The sequence below is a fragment of the Centroberyx affinis genome, unplaced genomic scaffold, assembly GCF_046629955.1.
Source record: "Centroberyx affinis isolate AG114_WGS23_722 - 3 ecotype Tasmania unplaced genomic scaffold, CSIRO-AGI_Caff_v1 ptg001162l_1, whole genome shotgun sequence".
In the NCBI taxonomy this organism is placed as follows: Eukaryota; Metazoa; Chordata; class Actinopteri; order Beryciformes; family Berycidae; genus Centroberyx; species Centroberyx affinis.
Genome location: NW_027279693.1, coordinates 199,076 through 212,846, shown reverse-complemented (window position 1 = coordinate 212,846; position 13,771 = coordinate 199,076).

The window sequence follows — 13,771 nt, the reverse complement described above, 5'->3', positions numbered from 1 at the left end:
GCATGTATAACTATTTCCAGGTCGTGAAAAGAAAGGAAGGACTTGACTTTGGAAATGGTTCTTAGCTGCAGGAAGCTGGATCTGACTACTGAGTTGATCTGTTTATATATATATTGGCCTATTTACAAAGGAGCTAAGGGAAGTGGAGGAGAGGAGAGGTGAAGAAATAAATAAATATTAAAAATAAAAAAGGAAAGTTCGGGGAGATAACTATGCCGGAAATCTATATAAATCTCTTCCAGAAGGTTTTGAGCAGAAATAAATACTTAATAAATAATAATAAAAGATAGTTTGTTCCTTGTATTTCTTCATTCTCTCTTGTGCACGCATATAATCCTAAAAGCATGAAGTTTCTTGGGACTGCCAACTCCCACACACTCGCTAGTGGAGAACCCTCTGGCCCTCGACTGCAGCCTGGCTGCCTTCATGAAGCGGTTCCCAGAGACAGAACTGTTTGCGGAGACCAAGCCTGTCACTGATGGGTTAGACGGTCGGTCTTTGCTCAGTGTCCAAGGAACTGCAGGAGGGAGAGGAGACCAGGGGTTTGTGTATGGCTTCAGATCTCTCCAGTCTTCTCCTCCCCAACCATGGGCTGGTGACTCTGCTGCTGTCCAACCACTTCTGACTACAGTAGGTTTACTTCAGCTAAATAAAACAGTGTGTAAGAAAGTGTTTGTGAAACTATAGGTTGGGACCCCAAACTTGAACCCTTAAATTACAGGCCTGTTTCTACTGGCTCCTCACATGCCAACAGTACCAGCAAATTTATATTAGTCCAGGTTAAAGATTACAAAGCCCTAACTACCTAAGCTCCATCTGCACTGGGTTCAGGTGAGCAGGAATTCACTTCAAACTCACTTCACTGACATAACGCAACTCAATATCAGGAAGATGTCCCTAATATTTCTTACATTCAGTGCAGTTTTACTGCAAAGCTAAAACTCCTTAACCATGGTACTGTGTAAACTGTAACTTTCCTGAAACACAGGCCATTTCCTACTGCTATGGTATGAACATGATGCTCAGAAACAATGCAAAAGGAAACATCAGTTTTAGCTTTTCATATCATTTTACCTCAGAGAAGAACAGACCAACCGTCCAGGTACAAATAAGATCTGACATTTTGTTTTACTCGACAGGTTGCTGCAGCGACAACAGAGCTGAAAGACAAGAAGAAGAAGAAAAAGTGTCTCTCTTGGCTCTGTGGCCTCTTCAGGCGCAAGAGGACATAGACAGACACACACACACACATTGTATTGTTGTATTATTGTATTGTATCGTTGTATCCCAAACATCTCTCTCTGACCAACTGAGAAACCTCACAGGATGAGGAGCCATGATTTGCCTCCATATAGTGCTTGGCTGTGGCATATCACCATATCACCAGTTGGATGGCTGTTTTGTGTATTTTGACAGATGACTTATTTTGACCAAAATATGCACAATAAGCCTGATTTGCTGATGCTGCTGATTGCTGGTGATATATCAGTAGAACATTGTGTTTTATTCTTGTAATATTGTATTGTATAACTGTGTAATTGTTCACAAGATTGTAAACCTAGTGAACCTTGTCAGTGAATATACTCCCACCTTAACATGTCAAGGTGATATGATGATTCTTCTTTTTTTATATACTTCTTCACTTCAGAGCTTGGATGTTGATACATTATTTTTAACCATGCAATAAACTTTTCATGAAATCCAAATGCTTTGCATGTTTCAAATATAAATGAATGTTGAATTAGTTGAGTCTTTTCGTGCTCTGACACTTTGGTTAAATCTAAAGAATCCAAATGTAACTTAAGTCCCTTAACATTCCTATCTGTTCCTTTATAGAGATTTTGGTAATATTTCAGAAAACGTGTTGCTGTTTTAGATTTTTCAGGTTGGTACTTAGAGTTTTCATCCTTAATTTTAGAAATTTTAGTTTTCTCCTTCTGTTTTTATTTTAACTTAAATGCCAAGAACTTTAATGCTTTAATGCTTTTGGACTGCTATCGTAATACGTTTGTCTTGTGAAATATTTTTCTCTCCTGTTTCTTCATGTATGTTTTGCAGTCTTCCTACTTGTTTTTCTATTTCAATTTTTTGCTTTTTGACTTTTTCTTTTTCAAAGCGGCATATGCTATTATTTCCCCACGTATTGTGGCTTTAGCAGCTTCCCACAATGTAATGAGTGTAGCCTGTCCATTGCCATTATTCTGAAAATATTGTCCCATAGTTTGCCGAATTTTATCTTTAAAATTTGTATCCTTTAGTAAAGAGTTATTGGTAACGCTTTAGATTACAGCCCGCAACATACAGCGTAATTACTCCGGAGTTACGGTGTAATCTTTTGTACTAACGGTGTACCAGTACAGTACGTACCAATACATATATGTAGGTACAGGGGAACAAGATGTGAAGTTATGGAATAAGGGGGTAACAATTCAGGAACTTACAAATAACTTATACTGTAGTTATTTTTTAACTACCGGGTACCTATTCTATTATTACAGGGTATGTATGACCTACTGAGCAATAATCTGGAAGTTTGGGAGGAATTTAGAGAGAACTTATACTGTAGTTATTTTTTAACTACTGGGTACCTATTCTATTATTTCAGGGTATAGTATGACCATCAAACTGAGCAAAAATCTGGACCTTTCAGGGAAGATGAACTGATGATTTCTGCAGCACTTAATAAATCTGATGTGATTTTATTTCAAAATGACCTTATTATCAACACACAGGCAAACTACATTACTCCTATACTGTCGGCCTCTGAAGACTGTCTCAGCTGTCGTTCACCTCACCAGCAAACTTCATTACTGGACGCATATGGCAAGATAAAACACAACGTATGAATCACAACGCATAGGCTATATATGTTTAATATGCTCTTCTGACAGCAAACTGTGCAGTTAATGTAGTTTGTTCTTCCATGTTTTGAGGCAAGTAAAATCGAAACAAACTCTTCTCACATTGTTCTCTGTAGTAACTGTAGTAGTTAGAGTAAGTTATATATATGTGGTGGTAGTTCTCCCCTAGTGACATGTACTTACAGGGTAACTACAGGGTAACGACAAGCCACTGGAAATACAGACAAGCACCAAGAACAAGGAAATATGTTGAAAGCAGGTGTGGGCATTTTACTGACATGGTTAAATAATAAATAATATTAAACTTTAAAACAAAAGGAGACCTTCAAATCCTATTGATACAACATATAGTAGGGAGGCGGTCCAGGTCAACAACATTATTAAGCAGAATTGGAATATTGTATATAGCGACAGTACTCTATAAGTGTTAACAGAGACTCCAAGGCTCAGCTTTAGACAGGACCCTACAGTAGCTGACAAGCTAGTGAGGAGTTACCTGCCAGCTTAAAGTTATGGGGATGTTAGAGGGCTGATAGACTAAAAAGACTCAAAGGGAGACTCACTGAATACACTCCCTACAAGCCACCACTTACCCAGGGCTTAATGAACAAACTGACTTTCCCCTGTTCTTTAGCAATCCTGCCTGTTGTAATTCTATCAGTAAATAGTCCCAAGCATTAAGCTGCCAATAATGAAGCCAATTAGACTTCTGTCTTTATTCCCATCGGGTGTGTGTTGCTATACTTTGAGTGTCACAGGATGATGTTCTCTCTTATATTGCAGGATGCAGATCTGATGAGATTTGTCTTCATGAATATATATGTGTGTATCTGTATGAACAGAAGTCTGTTGATGATCATGTTATTTATTATGATTGCTTTTATGATTATTTATAATTGCTCATGATTGTCATTATGTTTTTAGTGTCCTTGCCCATCCAGTAAAGGCTTTTAACTATTCAGATCCACAGAAGTGCCTGGAACTGGATTTTTGTGCCAGATACCACTGAGGTGCCAGAATGCTTTTAGTTTTTCTTAATTTTAATATGTATTATATAGCACATTTGAAAACAGAGTTATAGACCAAAAAAGGCAAGATTAATGATGAAAGATGATGAAAGCCTGTGTGTAATAAATAGTTTTTCTATCCTGATGGGGGTGTGGGAGTGGTCTCTTCTAGGATGACAACGCTCTGACACTTCATTAAGACCTTCTATTAATCTCATGTACATGAGGATCATTTAAATAGTCAATGCTCCCAGCACTGAGGGGGAAACACCATGATATGCTCAGGACAGCTACACTTCACTAACTCTGTGTGTGTGTGTGTGTGTGTGTGTGTGTGTGTGTGTGTGTGTGTGTGTGTGTGTGTGTGTGTGTGTTTGCATATCTGTCCTGCCTCTCTGCTCTCCACCCGTTAAGAGGCCAGTGTTGATCAGTGGCTGTCCAGGCCTTTCAAAGACACTGACCCAGACCTCTGAGGTCATCTGGGACTGGTCTGTTAGTTGTTCCCAGGGTGAAAACTAAATCAGGTGAAGCTGCTTTTAGTAATTTTGCTCCCAATTACTGGAATAAACTTCCAGAAGCACTGAGATGTGCTCCCACTGTCAGCTCTTTTAAAAGTCGGCTCAAAACATTCCTTTTCTCTGTGGCCTTCTGCTAAATCATCTGTATGTAGATGTAACAGGTGTTATCTTTATTTATTTATTTTATTTATGTTTTACCTATTTTATGCAAAATTATTCATAAATTGGCGTCACGAACAGGATCCCAACAGGAGTCTAGAGGAACTCTGGTGAGTAGTTTATCCGCTCTGATGGGATCCTCAAACCTGTATTGAGAATTGAAGGATTTCTTAAAGTTTATAATTGTAATTGTTTAGATGATCTGTGTATTGTTCTACAGGAACATTTACAAGTCCTATAGGGGCTGTGGGGCCTGCCTATAGGGTGGGGTAAGACCACTGGAAAGACTCTAGGCTCTTTCGAAGAATCCTTCGAAGAATCCTTCAAGATCTCATATAAATTGATTTCCTTTTTGAGTGGAAAAAATGAGGGAGTCAGTCTCAGAGAAGTTATACTGGCTGACCAGAGGTGTCACTAGTGTGAGAGTGACTGCTCAACATCTTTCTTTCTTTTCATTTTTAATGTAATTTTATGTTTTTTTTTTCTGTTTTATGTCAAGCACATTGTATTTGCCTTGTGTATGAAATGTGCTATATAAATACACGTCGGCAGCACAATGATGACACAGATTCTCCTGCTGGGCACCCTGGGGCTCCTTGTTCAGGGTGAGACTCTCTTCTGAAAACTTTGTTTCAGGATGTAACCAGGTTTACCAGAATGATGTTCTGCTATGATGGAGAAACACTGAAACAAACAGCATTTACCTTCCTCCATCTATTCTCCATGTTAAAGAAATTATACTCTTCTGTTTTGAAATTGATCATCTTTCTCCAAGTTGTATTTGTCTCAATAACCCTTCTCCTCTGTTTTGATATTTTTCAGATACATTGGGACAAGTCGTTCTGACTCAGTCTCCTGAATCTCAGTCTGTTGAACCAGGACAGACGGTCTCTATCAGATGTAAAACCAGTTCAAGTGTTAGTAATCAACTCAGCTGGTACCTTCAGAAACCTGGAGAAGCTCCTAAACTCCTGATTTATGATGCTACAACCCGTCAGTCTGGGATTTCAGATCGTTTTAGTGGGAGTGGATCTGGGACTGACTTCACTCTGACCATCAGTGGAGTCCAGACTGAAGATACAGGAGTTTACTACTGTCAGCAGGGTTACAGCAGACCGTTCACACAGTGATACAACGTCGTACAAAAACCTCCCTCAGCTGGAGAGGAACTGATCTGACTCAACAGCTGCACAGAAACTAAAACATTTCTTTACAGTGTTTACTGTTACAGTGAGTCTTACAGTTTTAGTCAGTCAAACATTATAAGGATTATTTTTTTTTTCCTTCAGATTATGAGGCATTAATACTTAATTAGTGATTTTAGAAAAATATATTAATAATAACTTTTCAGCTTTTTAACTTAAACTTTAACGCATATTAGTATAGTAGCTGAAACATACTGAATATATTTCAGTCAAATAAACTAAATAAACTCAAATCAAATAATTTGAACTCTTAAGATTAATAAGAGTTAATAAGTTACTTTAGTCAGACTTCAGACTGAACAAACAACAATTTAATGTATCATAAAATTCAATAATATTGATGTCAATATATTATATTTTTGTTCAATCATACTGTGTGATCAGTCAAACAATTCTCTCAAACTCAGATTTGAAGAGATTCTATGTAAACTGTTTCTAGTAAGAGTGAATGTAATTAATTTGAGGTTAAAGTAGAGATGTATTTTCTTTGCTGTGTTTCTATGTGTGTCAATCCAGCTCTATTCATGTTTGACCTCCCCATGCTGACCTCCAACCTGCTGAAAGTCAACTTCCCAACCATTCAGCTGTTCCTTCTTCACCCTCTCAAACCAAGACTGGGAAGACTGGGAAGACTGGGAAGGCTGATTCAGTCCAAACACAAACACACACATGCTATACTTTGAGAACAACAAACTCACAAAAATCACTCTCAGTTTGTAAAATCATGCTAGTTGACATATTAAGTAGAAAAAACCTATCAAACTATGCCACAGATTTCAAACATTTATCAATTTGTATCAGTTTGTATATTGTTTTGACATGATTGTCTTGCAGTGATATTGTTTTCTCTAGCTATAAACTAAAACAACTTTTTTTCAGCCAATTCTATATATACAATGAGTGCTGATACATTGTTAATGAAGAGTTTGGTAACTTGATTGATCCATTTAGAAACAGCATCATCACAGTAATCCAAGTCCCTGTTGGAGTCAGTCAGAGCATTTCCATAGAGAGCCACTTTGCATCAGCAGCACCATGCTCCAGTGCTCTGGGAGAGTTTATAGTCCTGAGAGTTGAACACTGGATGACTGACAGCTGTCCTTCATGACAACAGAAGCCACAGAAATCCTCCTCATCAAAACATGACTTTGATCTCCATCCTCATCTGGACTCTCCTCTGCTGCTGCTTCACAGGTAAAGTCCAGAGAATCAAACTCCTCTCCTCTATGAACATCCGTCCCTCTGAAATGAAGCGGAGAAAACCATGACGGTGGTTTATGTTTTTGTCTCTGTATCCTCAGAGTCCAGAGGCCAGATCACAGTGACTCAGCCTGGAGCAGTGAGGTCTGCTCCGGGAGGCTCGGTCACCATCAGATGTCGAACCAATCCCAAGGTTTATTTTGGGGGCGTCTCACATTATTTAGCCTGGTACCAACAGAGAGATGGAGAAACTCCTAAACTGCTCATTTACCAAGCTAGTTCTAGAGCATCAGGGACGTACTGTTCACATTGGCACATAATATTATAATATAACAATATAATATTGTACAGAAGTATGAATATGTTAACAAAAATATGTGAATGACACGTGTGCGTGAAAACAAGTGCATCAAAATAAGTGCACTTAATCCTGAGGCAACACAATGGAAAAAAGGAACACAAACGGTTGCCAGTAGGTTTACAGATCTTCTTTCTGTGACTGCCTATTCCCCGGTTTCTAACAAAGTCCCTTATATTTTGCACTGTTCTTTGTGCCAACACGGGGCCTTCTGCCAGCTTGCAGTGACTGCATTCGTTTTTGGTGGCCAGTTGTCCTTTACATATGTGATCTCTGAAATGCCTCATAACTGCAGCAACCTCAGCCTTAGACCACACTTTCTATGGCACTCTTCTGGACCCATGTTCTTCACCAGCATCTTTTCCTGGAAGACATGCAAAGTAGAAAGAAATATCACACAAACAGAAAACAAAATGTTTGAGTTTGAGTTCAACTAATGCCACAGTTGACAAGCAAATATTGTTTAACAATTATTGATAACTTGCTTTAGGTTTCCAGTTGATTGCTCACTTGAATCACTCAGAATTTTACAATATGACTGATTATGTGTTTGCTGTTCATCTATTTAAGTGGCTGAACCTTTTGATATTCGAGTGGAATTAAGTCATTTACTTTGCATTAGAGACATATTTTAAGTTGTTATGACTCTGTACTCAACACACTGGATTTGACTATGGGGTTTAAAAACTTACTCTCAGTTAAAATTGTATTACATTTACATCCACATTAGATAAACAGTGTAGGAACTGGGCATGAAAGTTCATTCTTGACCTACCAAATAGTAGTCTCACAGTCTTCATCAGACAGAGTTTGCTCTGCTCTGTGAAAGCTCCAGAAAAAGGTAGCAAGTGGAATTTGAGATAAGCTTTTTTTTGTCAAAGTGTAATTTTAGCTCTCAAGTCCCCCGTTTTAAAAAAAATCGGTATAAATAAAGTTTGCTTGCTTGCTGAACAACCTCTAACACCCTTAAAACTGAGAGTCAGTACTTAGGCCACATTCAGAGTGTCATTAGCACTGCTTGAAAAGTGACTGCACCATATTTTAAATAGGACTAGTTGAGTCTAGCATATTGTGACTAAAGCCCCATTCAGACGGACACAGTCCCTGACACAGTCAGAGGGGTATAATGAAATCCACTAAGGATACTGTTTATGTGACAGTTTTCATCTAGTTTATTACAGGTTTTTCTGATTGCTTAGGCACTATCTTTGAAACTACAGGCTATTTTTGCAAAACTCTACACACTAACCACAAAACCTTACACCAAACCAGCAAAACATTCTACATCTCTTGCAAAAGAAAACAATTATTGCAAAACTCTTCAAAGTCTTTTACAAATTGTGTTTTTGCGTCAATACAGTTCACACAAACCATCATTTGAATAAACACACGAAGCACCAACTACGCACTGATAGTATAAATTAAAAACACTTGTGGCTTTTGCTTTTTCTGTGTGCAGGGCAGAGCAGTTTGCAATACTGTAAAGTTTTGTCATACATGTAGTAAACACACATACACACAGGTATCCAAATGTATAAAGTATGGATGTGTATTCCAAACATAACACACTATCAATACAAATAAGGGGAAAAAGTAATTTTTCTTTTTTCCTCAAAATGTTCCACAGTAACACTCCTCAAACAACAAAAGTGCAGTAGAAGAAAACAAAAACATTATGTTCTAGACACGGAACAGAACAGAAAAAAATAGGCCAAATCTCGCCTTCTTTGTGGGTCTGGCCATGTGTTTACAGTGTTGCTAGAAATGTGTTACAGTATTACTGTAAATTGCAAACTGAGTGTAAAGCAGTGAGTTATGTTTACAGTTTTCCAAAAGTGTGTTATAAAATTACAAACTGAGTGTAAAGCAGAGAGCGTGCGTTCAGTTTGGCTCACTTATTAAATGCATTGGCTACAAGTGTTACTGGTTTCAGAGATAGTGCTTCAAGAATCACTGTTAGTGTTTAAGCATTCAGAAAAAAACTGTAATTAGGATATTTTTTTGTACAGATGTGGTAGTTTCTCATTGCCACCGCCTTTTATTTAAATAAATTTAGGGCTATTTATTCATGTTTCTTTTTAAAGACTATCTTTTGGCATTATTGCCTCACATGGGGGAGTTACGGCTTTAATATGAGTCTGTCTGCTGTCAAGGCTCCTGCTGCATTTCTTTGAGGCCTCAAACATTTCACTGAGCTATTGGTGTCTTTCTCTGTACTAATATTGTACTATAAATGAATAACTTGAATAAATGCTGTATCATACCATGCTGTATGTTATTTTCCATGGTGTTCAGGTTGCCTTGTCGAGATCATGGACTCGGGTCCCTCTGAGGTGGAGAAAGCTGAGGCCCAGACCCACACCAGGATCCAGACCTGGACGGCGCTGGTCCACAGCTACTCCCTCAAACAAATCATGATTTGCCTCCATATAGTGCTTGGCTGTGGCATATCACCATATCACCAGTTGGATGGCTGTTTTGTGTATTTTGACAGATGACTTATTTTGACCAACATATGCACAATAAGCCTGATTTGCTGATGCTGCTGATTGCTGGTGATATATCAGTAGAACATTGTGTTTTATTCTTGTAATATTGTATTGTATAATTGTGTAATTGTTCACAAGATTGTAAACCTAGTGAACATTCTCAGTGAATATACTCCCACCTTAACATGTCAAGGTGATATGATGATTCTTCTTTTTTTATATACTTCTTCACTTCAGAGCTTTATTTCTTTAAATAAAATGTTTCCTGAATATCAGCTGTGCCTTCAACTTTTCTGTGATGTTTTGGTCAAATTGGACCGTTTTCATGTTTACTATGTAATAAGTAGCAGATTATTTCTCATGTTTACAAAAGGCTTCATGATAGTTTCAGCATAGGGATTTTAAACACAAAAACCCACTGTCACCATTCTGCTTGGGTTTAGAAAATAAATAAGCCACATTCCATATATACATGAGTCTCTATCACTCAACTCTGACCCAGAAGTTTTATTTGCAATGCAATACCACCAAATCCTACTCCATACATATGGCAAATATCTGTGGTGACAAAGTTGTCTTGTCCCTCCTGTTAGTTTAAATACTTCAGAAAGTGTCCCGTTTACTCTAATTCTTGCATTTGGATGTTGAAACATTATTTTTAACCATGCAATAAACTTTTCATGAAATCCAAATGCTTCGCACGTTTCAAATATAAATGAATGTCGAATTAGTCAAGTCAAGTTTATTTATATAGCCCTTTGTCACAAGCATGTCTCAGAGGGCTTTACAGAGAACGTGTCTAGTTAGGTCTAACTAAACACAATCAATGGTGAACAAAGTTATGTAAGACAAACATAGCAAAAAAAACACAGGTAGGCAAGAGCAGATTTAGCAAGACAAACTATTCTACACACAAGGAAAAACTCCCAAGAAAAACCTTAGTAGGAGAACTTGGAAGGAACCTTGGGCGGGCAAATAGGGCGATGAGAGGGGGTTGAGGCTAGCGCTAGAAAATTCAGAGAGACAAGGGCAGCACCCGTCACTGCCAGGTAGAACACTGACCTGGAGTCAGAGAGAGGAGAGAGGACACGAGGCCGCGTACACACAACCAGAGACACACACACAACACACCCAGACACACACACACGTACAGAGGAAGGGGAGAAAACAGCTGCACACAGAACACACAGGGTCAGAGACACGATAGGTGGGAGCAGCATCAGGGATGGGACTAAGGCCAGCACCGAAGACCATCAGAGCCGGGGCAGTACCCGTCTGCTGACAGCTAGAAGACTGCACAGGAATCTGAGAGAGTGTGGAGAAAACCAGCCGTACACACACACACACACACACTCACACACAGAGCTGTGCAGAAGCAGCACAAAACCCAGACGTATTTAGGCACAGACACGCTCATACAGACAACAGATAGAAAGTGATTAGACACAGTGTAACCAGGAGGCAGCCCTATGCTATGTTCCCAACGGCAAATTTCTATATAAATACTGTCTAGGCTAAGATAAGAGAACAGACTGTGTTGAACCCAAGCCAACGGTGCTAAGGTAGGTCGTATGATTGTGAGAATAAATAGGTTTTGAGTCTAGATTTGAAGATTTCAACAATAAGGCTCTATATTAAAAAATTTCAAGAACATTTTCTTTCAGACAGTCTTAAAGAGGAAGTTTTGTCAATAGAAAATTTTATAAAATCAGAATATTCTCTACATTAACCAAATCTGTTTTTTAGGAAAAATTTAATGACATGAATCTACAAACAAACATAATTTTCAGTGCAACCAAACAGTTTTTCACTGGTGTAGTTTTAGTTTATATTAGGAGACATGAAGAGCTTGGTGATCGCTGAAACAATATTAAATTCCAAATCTAAACAGCAATATCGTCAAGTAAGGGTTACATTTATTGAATGGAAATGAAATGAATATTGAATATGAGCTCATGGAGAAATCAAAGGTACTTACAGTTAACATCCAGTCTGGTTCCTCCACCAAAAGTGAACCACAGTGATACAAACTCATTGAGCCGCCGTACAAAAACCTCTCACTCTAGAGAGACACGGCTCTCTCACTTTGAGAACAACAAACTCACAAAAATCACTCTCAGTTTGTAAAATCATGCTAGTTGACATATTAAGTAGAAAAAACCTATCAAACTATGCCACAGATTTCAAACATTTATCAATTTTGGTTTGTATATTGTTTTGACATAATTGTCTTGCAGTGATATTGATTTCTCTAGCTGTAAACTAAAACAAGACAGAAGACATTTTTTTCAGCCAATTCTACATAAAGAGTGAGCGCTGATACATTGTTAATCAAGAGTTTGGTAACTTGATTGATCCATTTAGAAACAGCATCATCACAGTAATCCAAGTCCCTGTTGGAGTCAGTCAGAGCATTTCCATAGAGGGCCACTTTGCATCAGCAGCACCATGCTCCAGTGCTCTGGGAGAGTTTATAGTCCTGAGAGTTGAACACTGGATGACTGACAGCTGTCCTTCATGACAACAGAAGCCACAGAAATCCTCCTCATCAAAACATGACTTTGATCTCCATCCTCATCTGGACTCTCCTCTGCTGCTGCTTCACAGGTAAAGTCCAGAGAATCAAACTCCTCTCCTCTATGAACATCCGTCCCTCTGAAATGAAGCGGAGAAAACCATGACGGTGGTTTATGTTTTTGTCTCTGTATCCTCAGAGTCCAGAGGCCAGATCACAGTGACTCAGCCTGGAGCAGTGAGGTCTGCTCCAGGAGGCTCGGTCACCATCAGCTGTCGAACCAGTCAGCCGGTTTATGTTCATAACAGCAACCACCGTTTAGCCTGGTACCAACAGAGAGATGGAGAAGCTCTGAAACTCCTAATTTTCAACGCTCAGTATCGAGCATCAGGGATTCCAGATCGTTTTACAGGCAGTGGATCAGGGACTGACTTCACTCTGACCATCAGTGGAGTCCAGACTGAAGATGCAGCAGTTTACTACTGTCAGAGTGTCCATGTTATCAACAGTCAAGAAGTGTTCACACAGTGATAAAGCGTCGTACAAAAACCTCCCTCAGTCAGACTGAACAGAGACTGAACTGACTGCTGCAGCTGGAAGCTACTGCAGGAACTGATACAGTTCACTGAGGATGCACACACACACACACACACAGACTGTGTACACATACACACACAAACCGACACATACACACGACTTGTTTCTTGAGAATTTATGATGTTGTTCATAGTGTCACTTCCAGTTTGCCTTCTGAACTTAAAACAGCCGACCTCCCACCTCAACAACCTGAAAGTTCCCCCAAATGAACTTCATTTTATTTATAAAGCACATTTAAAAACAACAATTGTTTTTAAGTGTAAATAACCAAGGTGCTGTACAAGTATATACAAAACACATATAAAATAAAAATAAAAATAACAATGATGAAAATAAAGATCATACGGAATCAAAAGCTACAGTAAAGAGATGGGTTTTAAGCTGCCAATAGCTAGACCATGGAACAGCTAAAAGCTTTAGGTCAGTGGACCTGAGAGACCTGCCGGAAACTTGGGGGCAATGTTAATTTTGACAGTGAATTTTTATTTAGTTTTAGTCATAGTCTTTTGACTAAAATGCCATTTAGTTTTAGTCGTATTTTATCGTCATCTGAATTGTGTCAGTTTAGTCTAGTTTTAGTCTACCAAAGATTATAAGATTATAATTATAAGAAGGAGTTTCAGAGCTTCTCCATCTTCTCTCCCTAACATTTTCATTTTGTTTTTATTCGTTGACGAAAATGTCAATACATTTCGTCATAGTTTTTGTCATCAATTATTTTTTATTTAGTTATTGTCTCATTTTTGTCAGCGGAAACATGTTGCTGACGAAAACTATGATGAAAATTATTTGTCAATGAAATGAACACTGCTTGGGGGTGTAGGAGATCGGAGATATGAGACGGGGTGAGACCAGTGAGGGC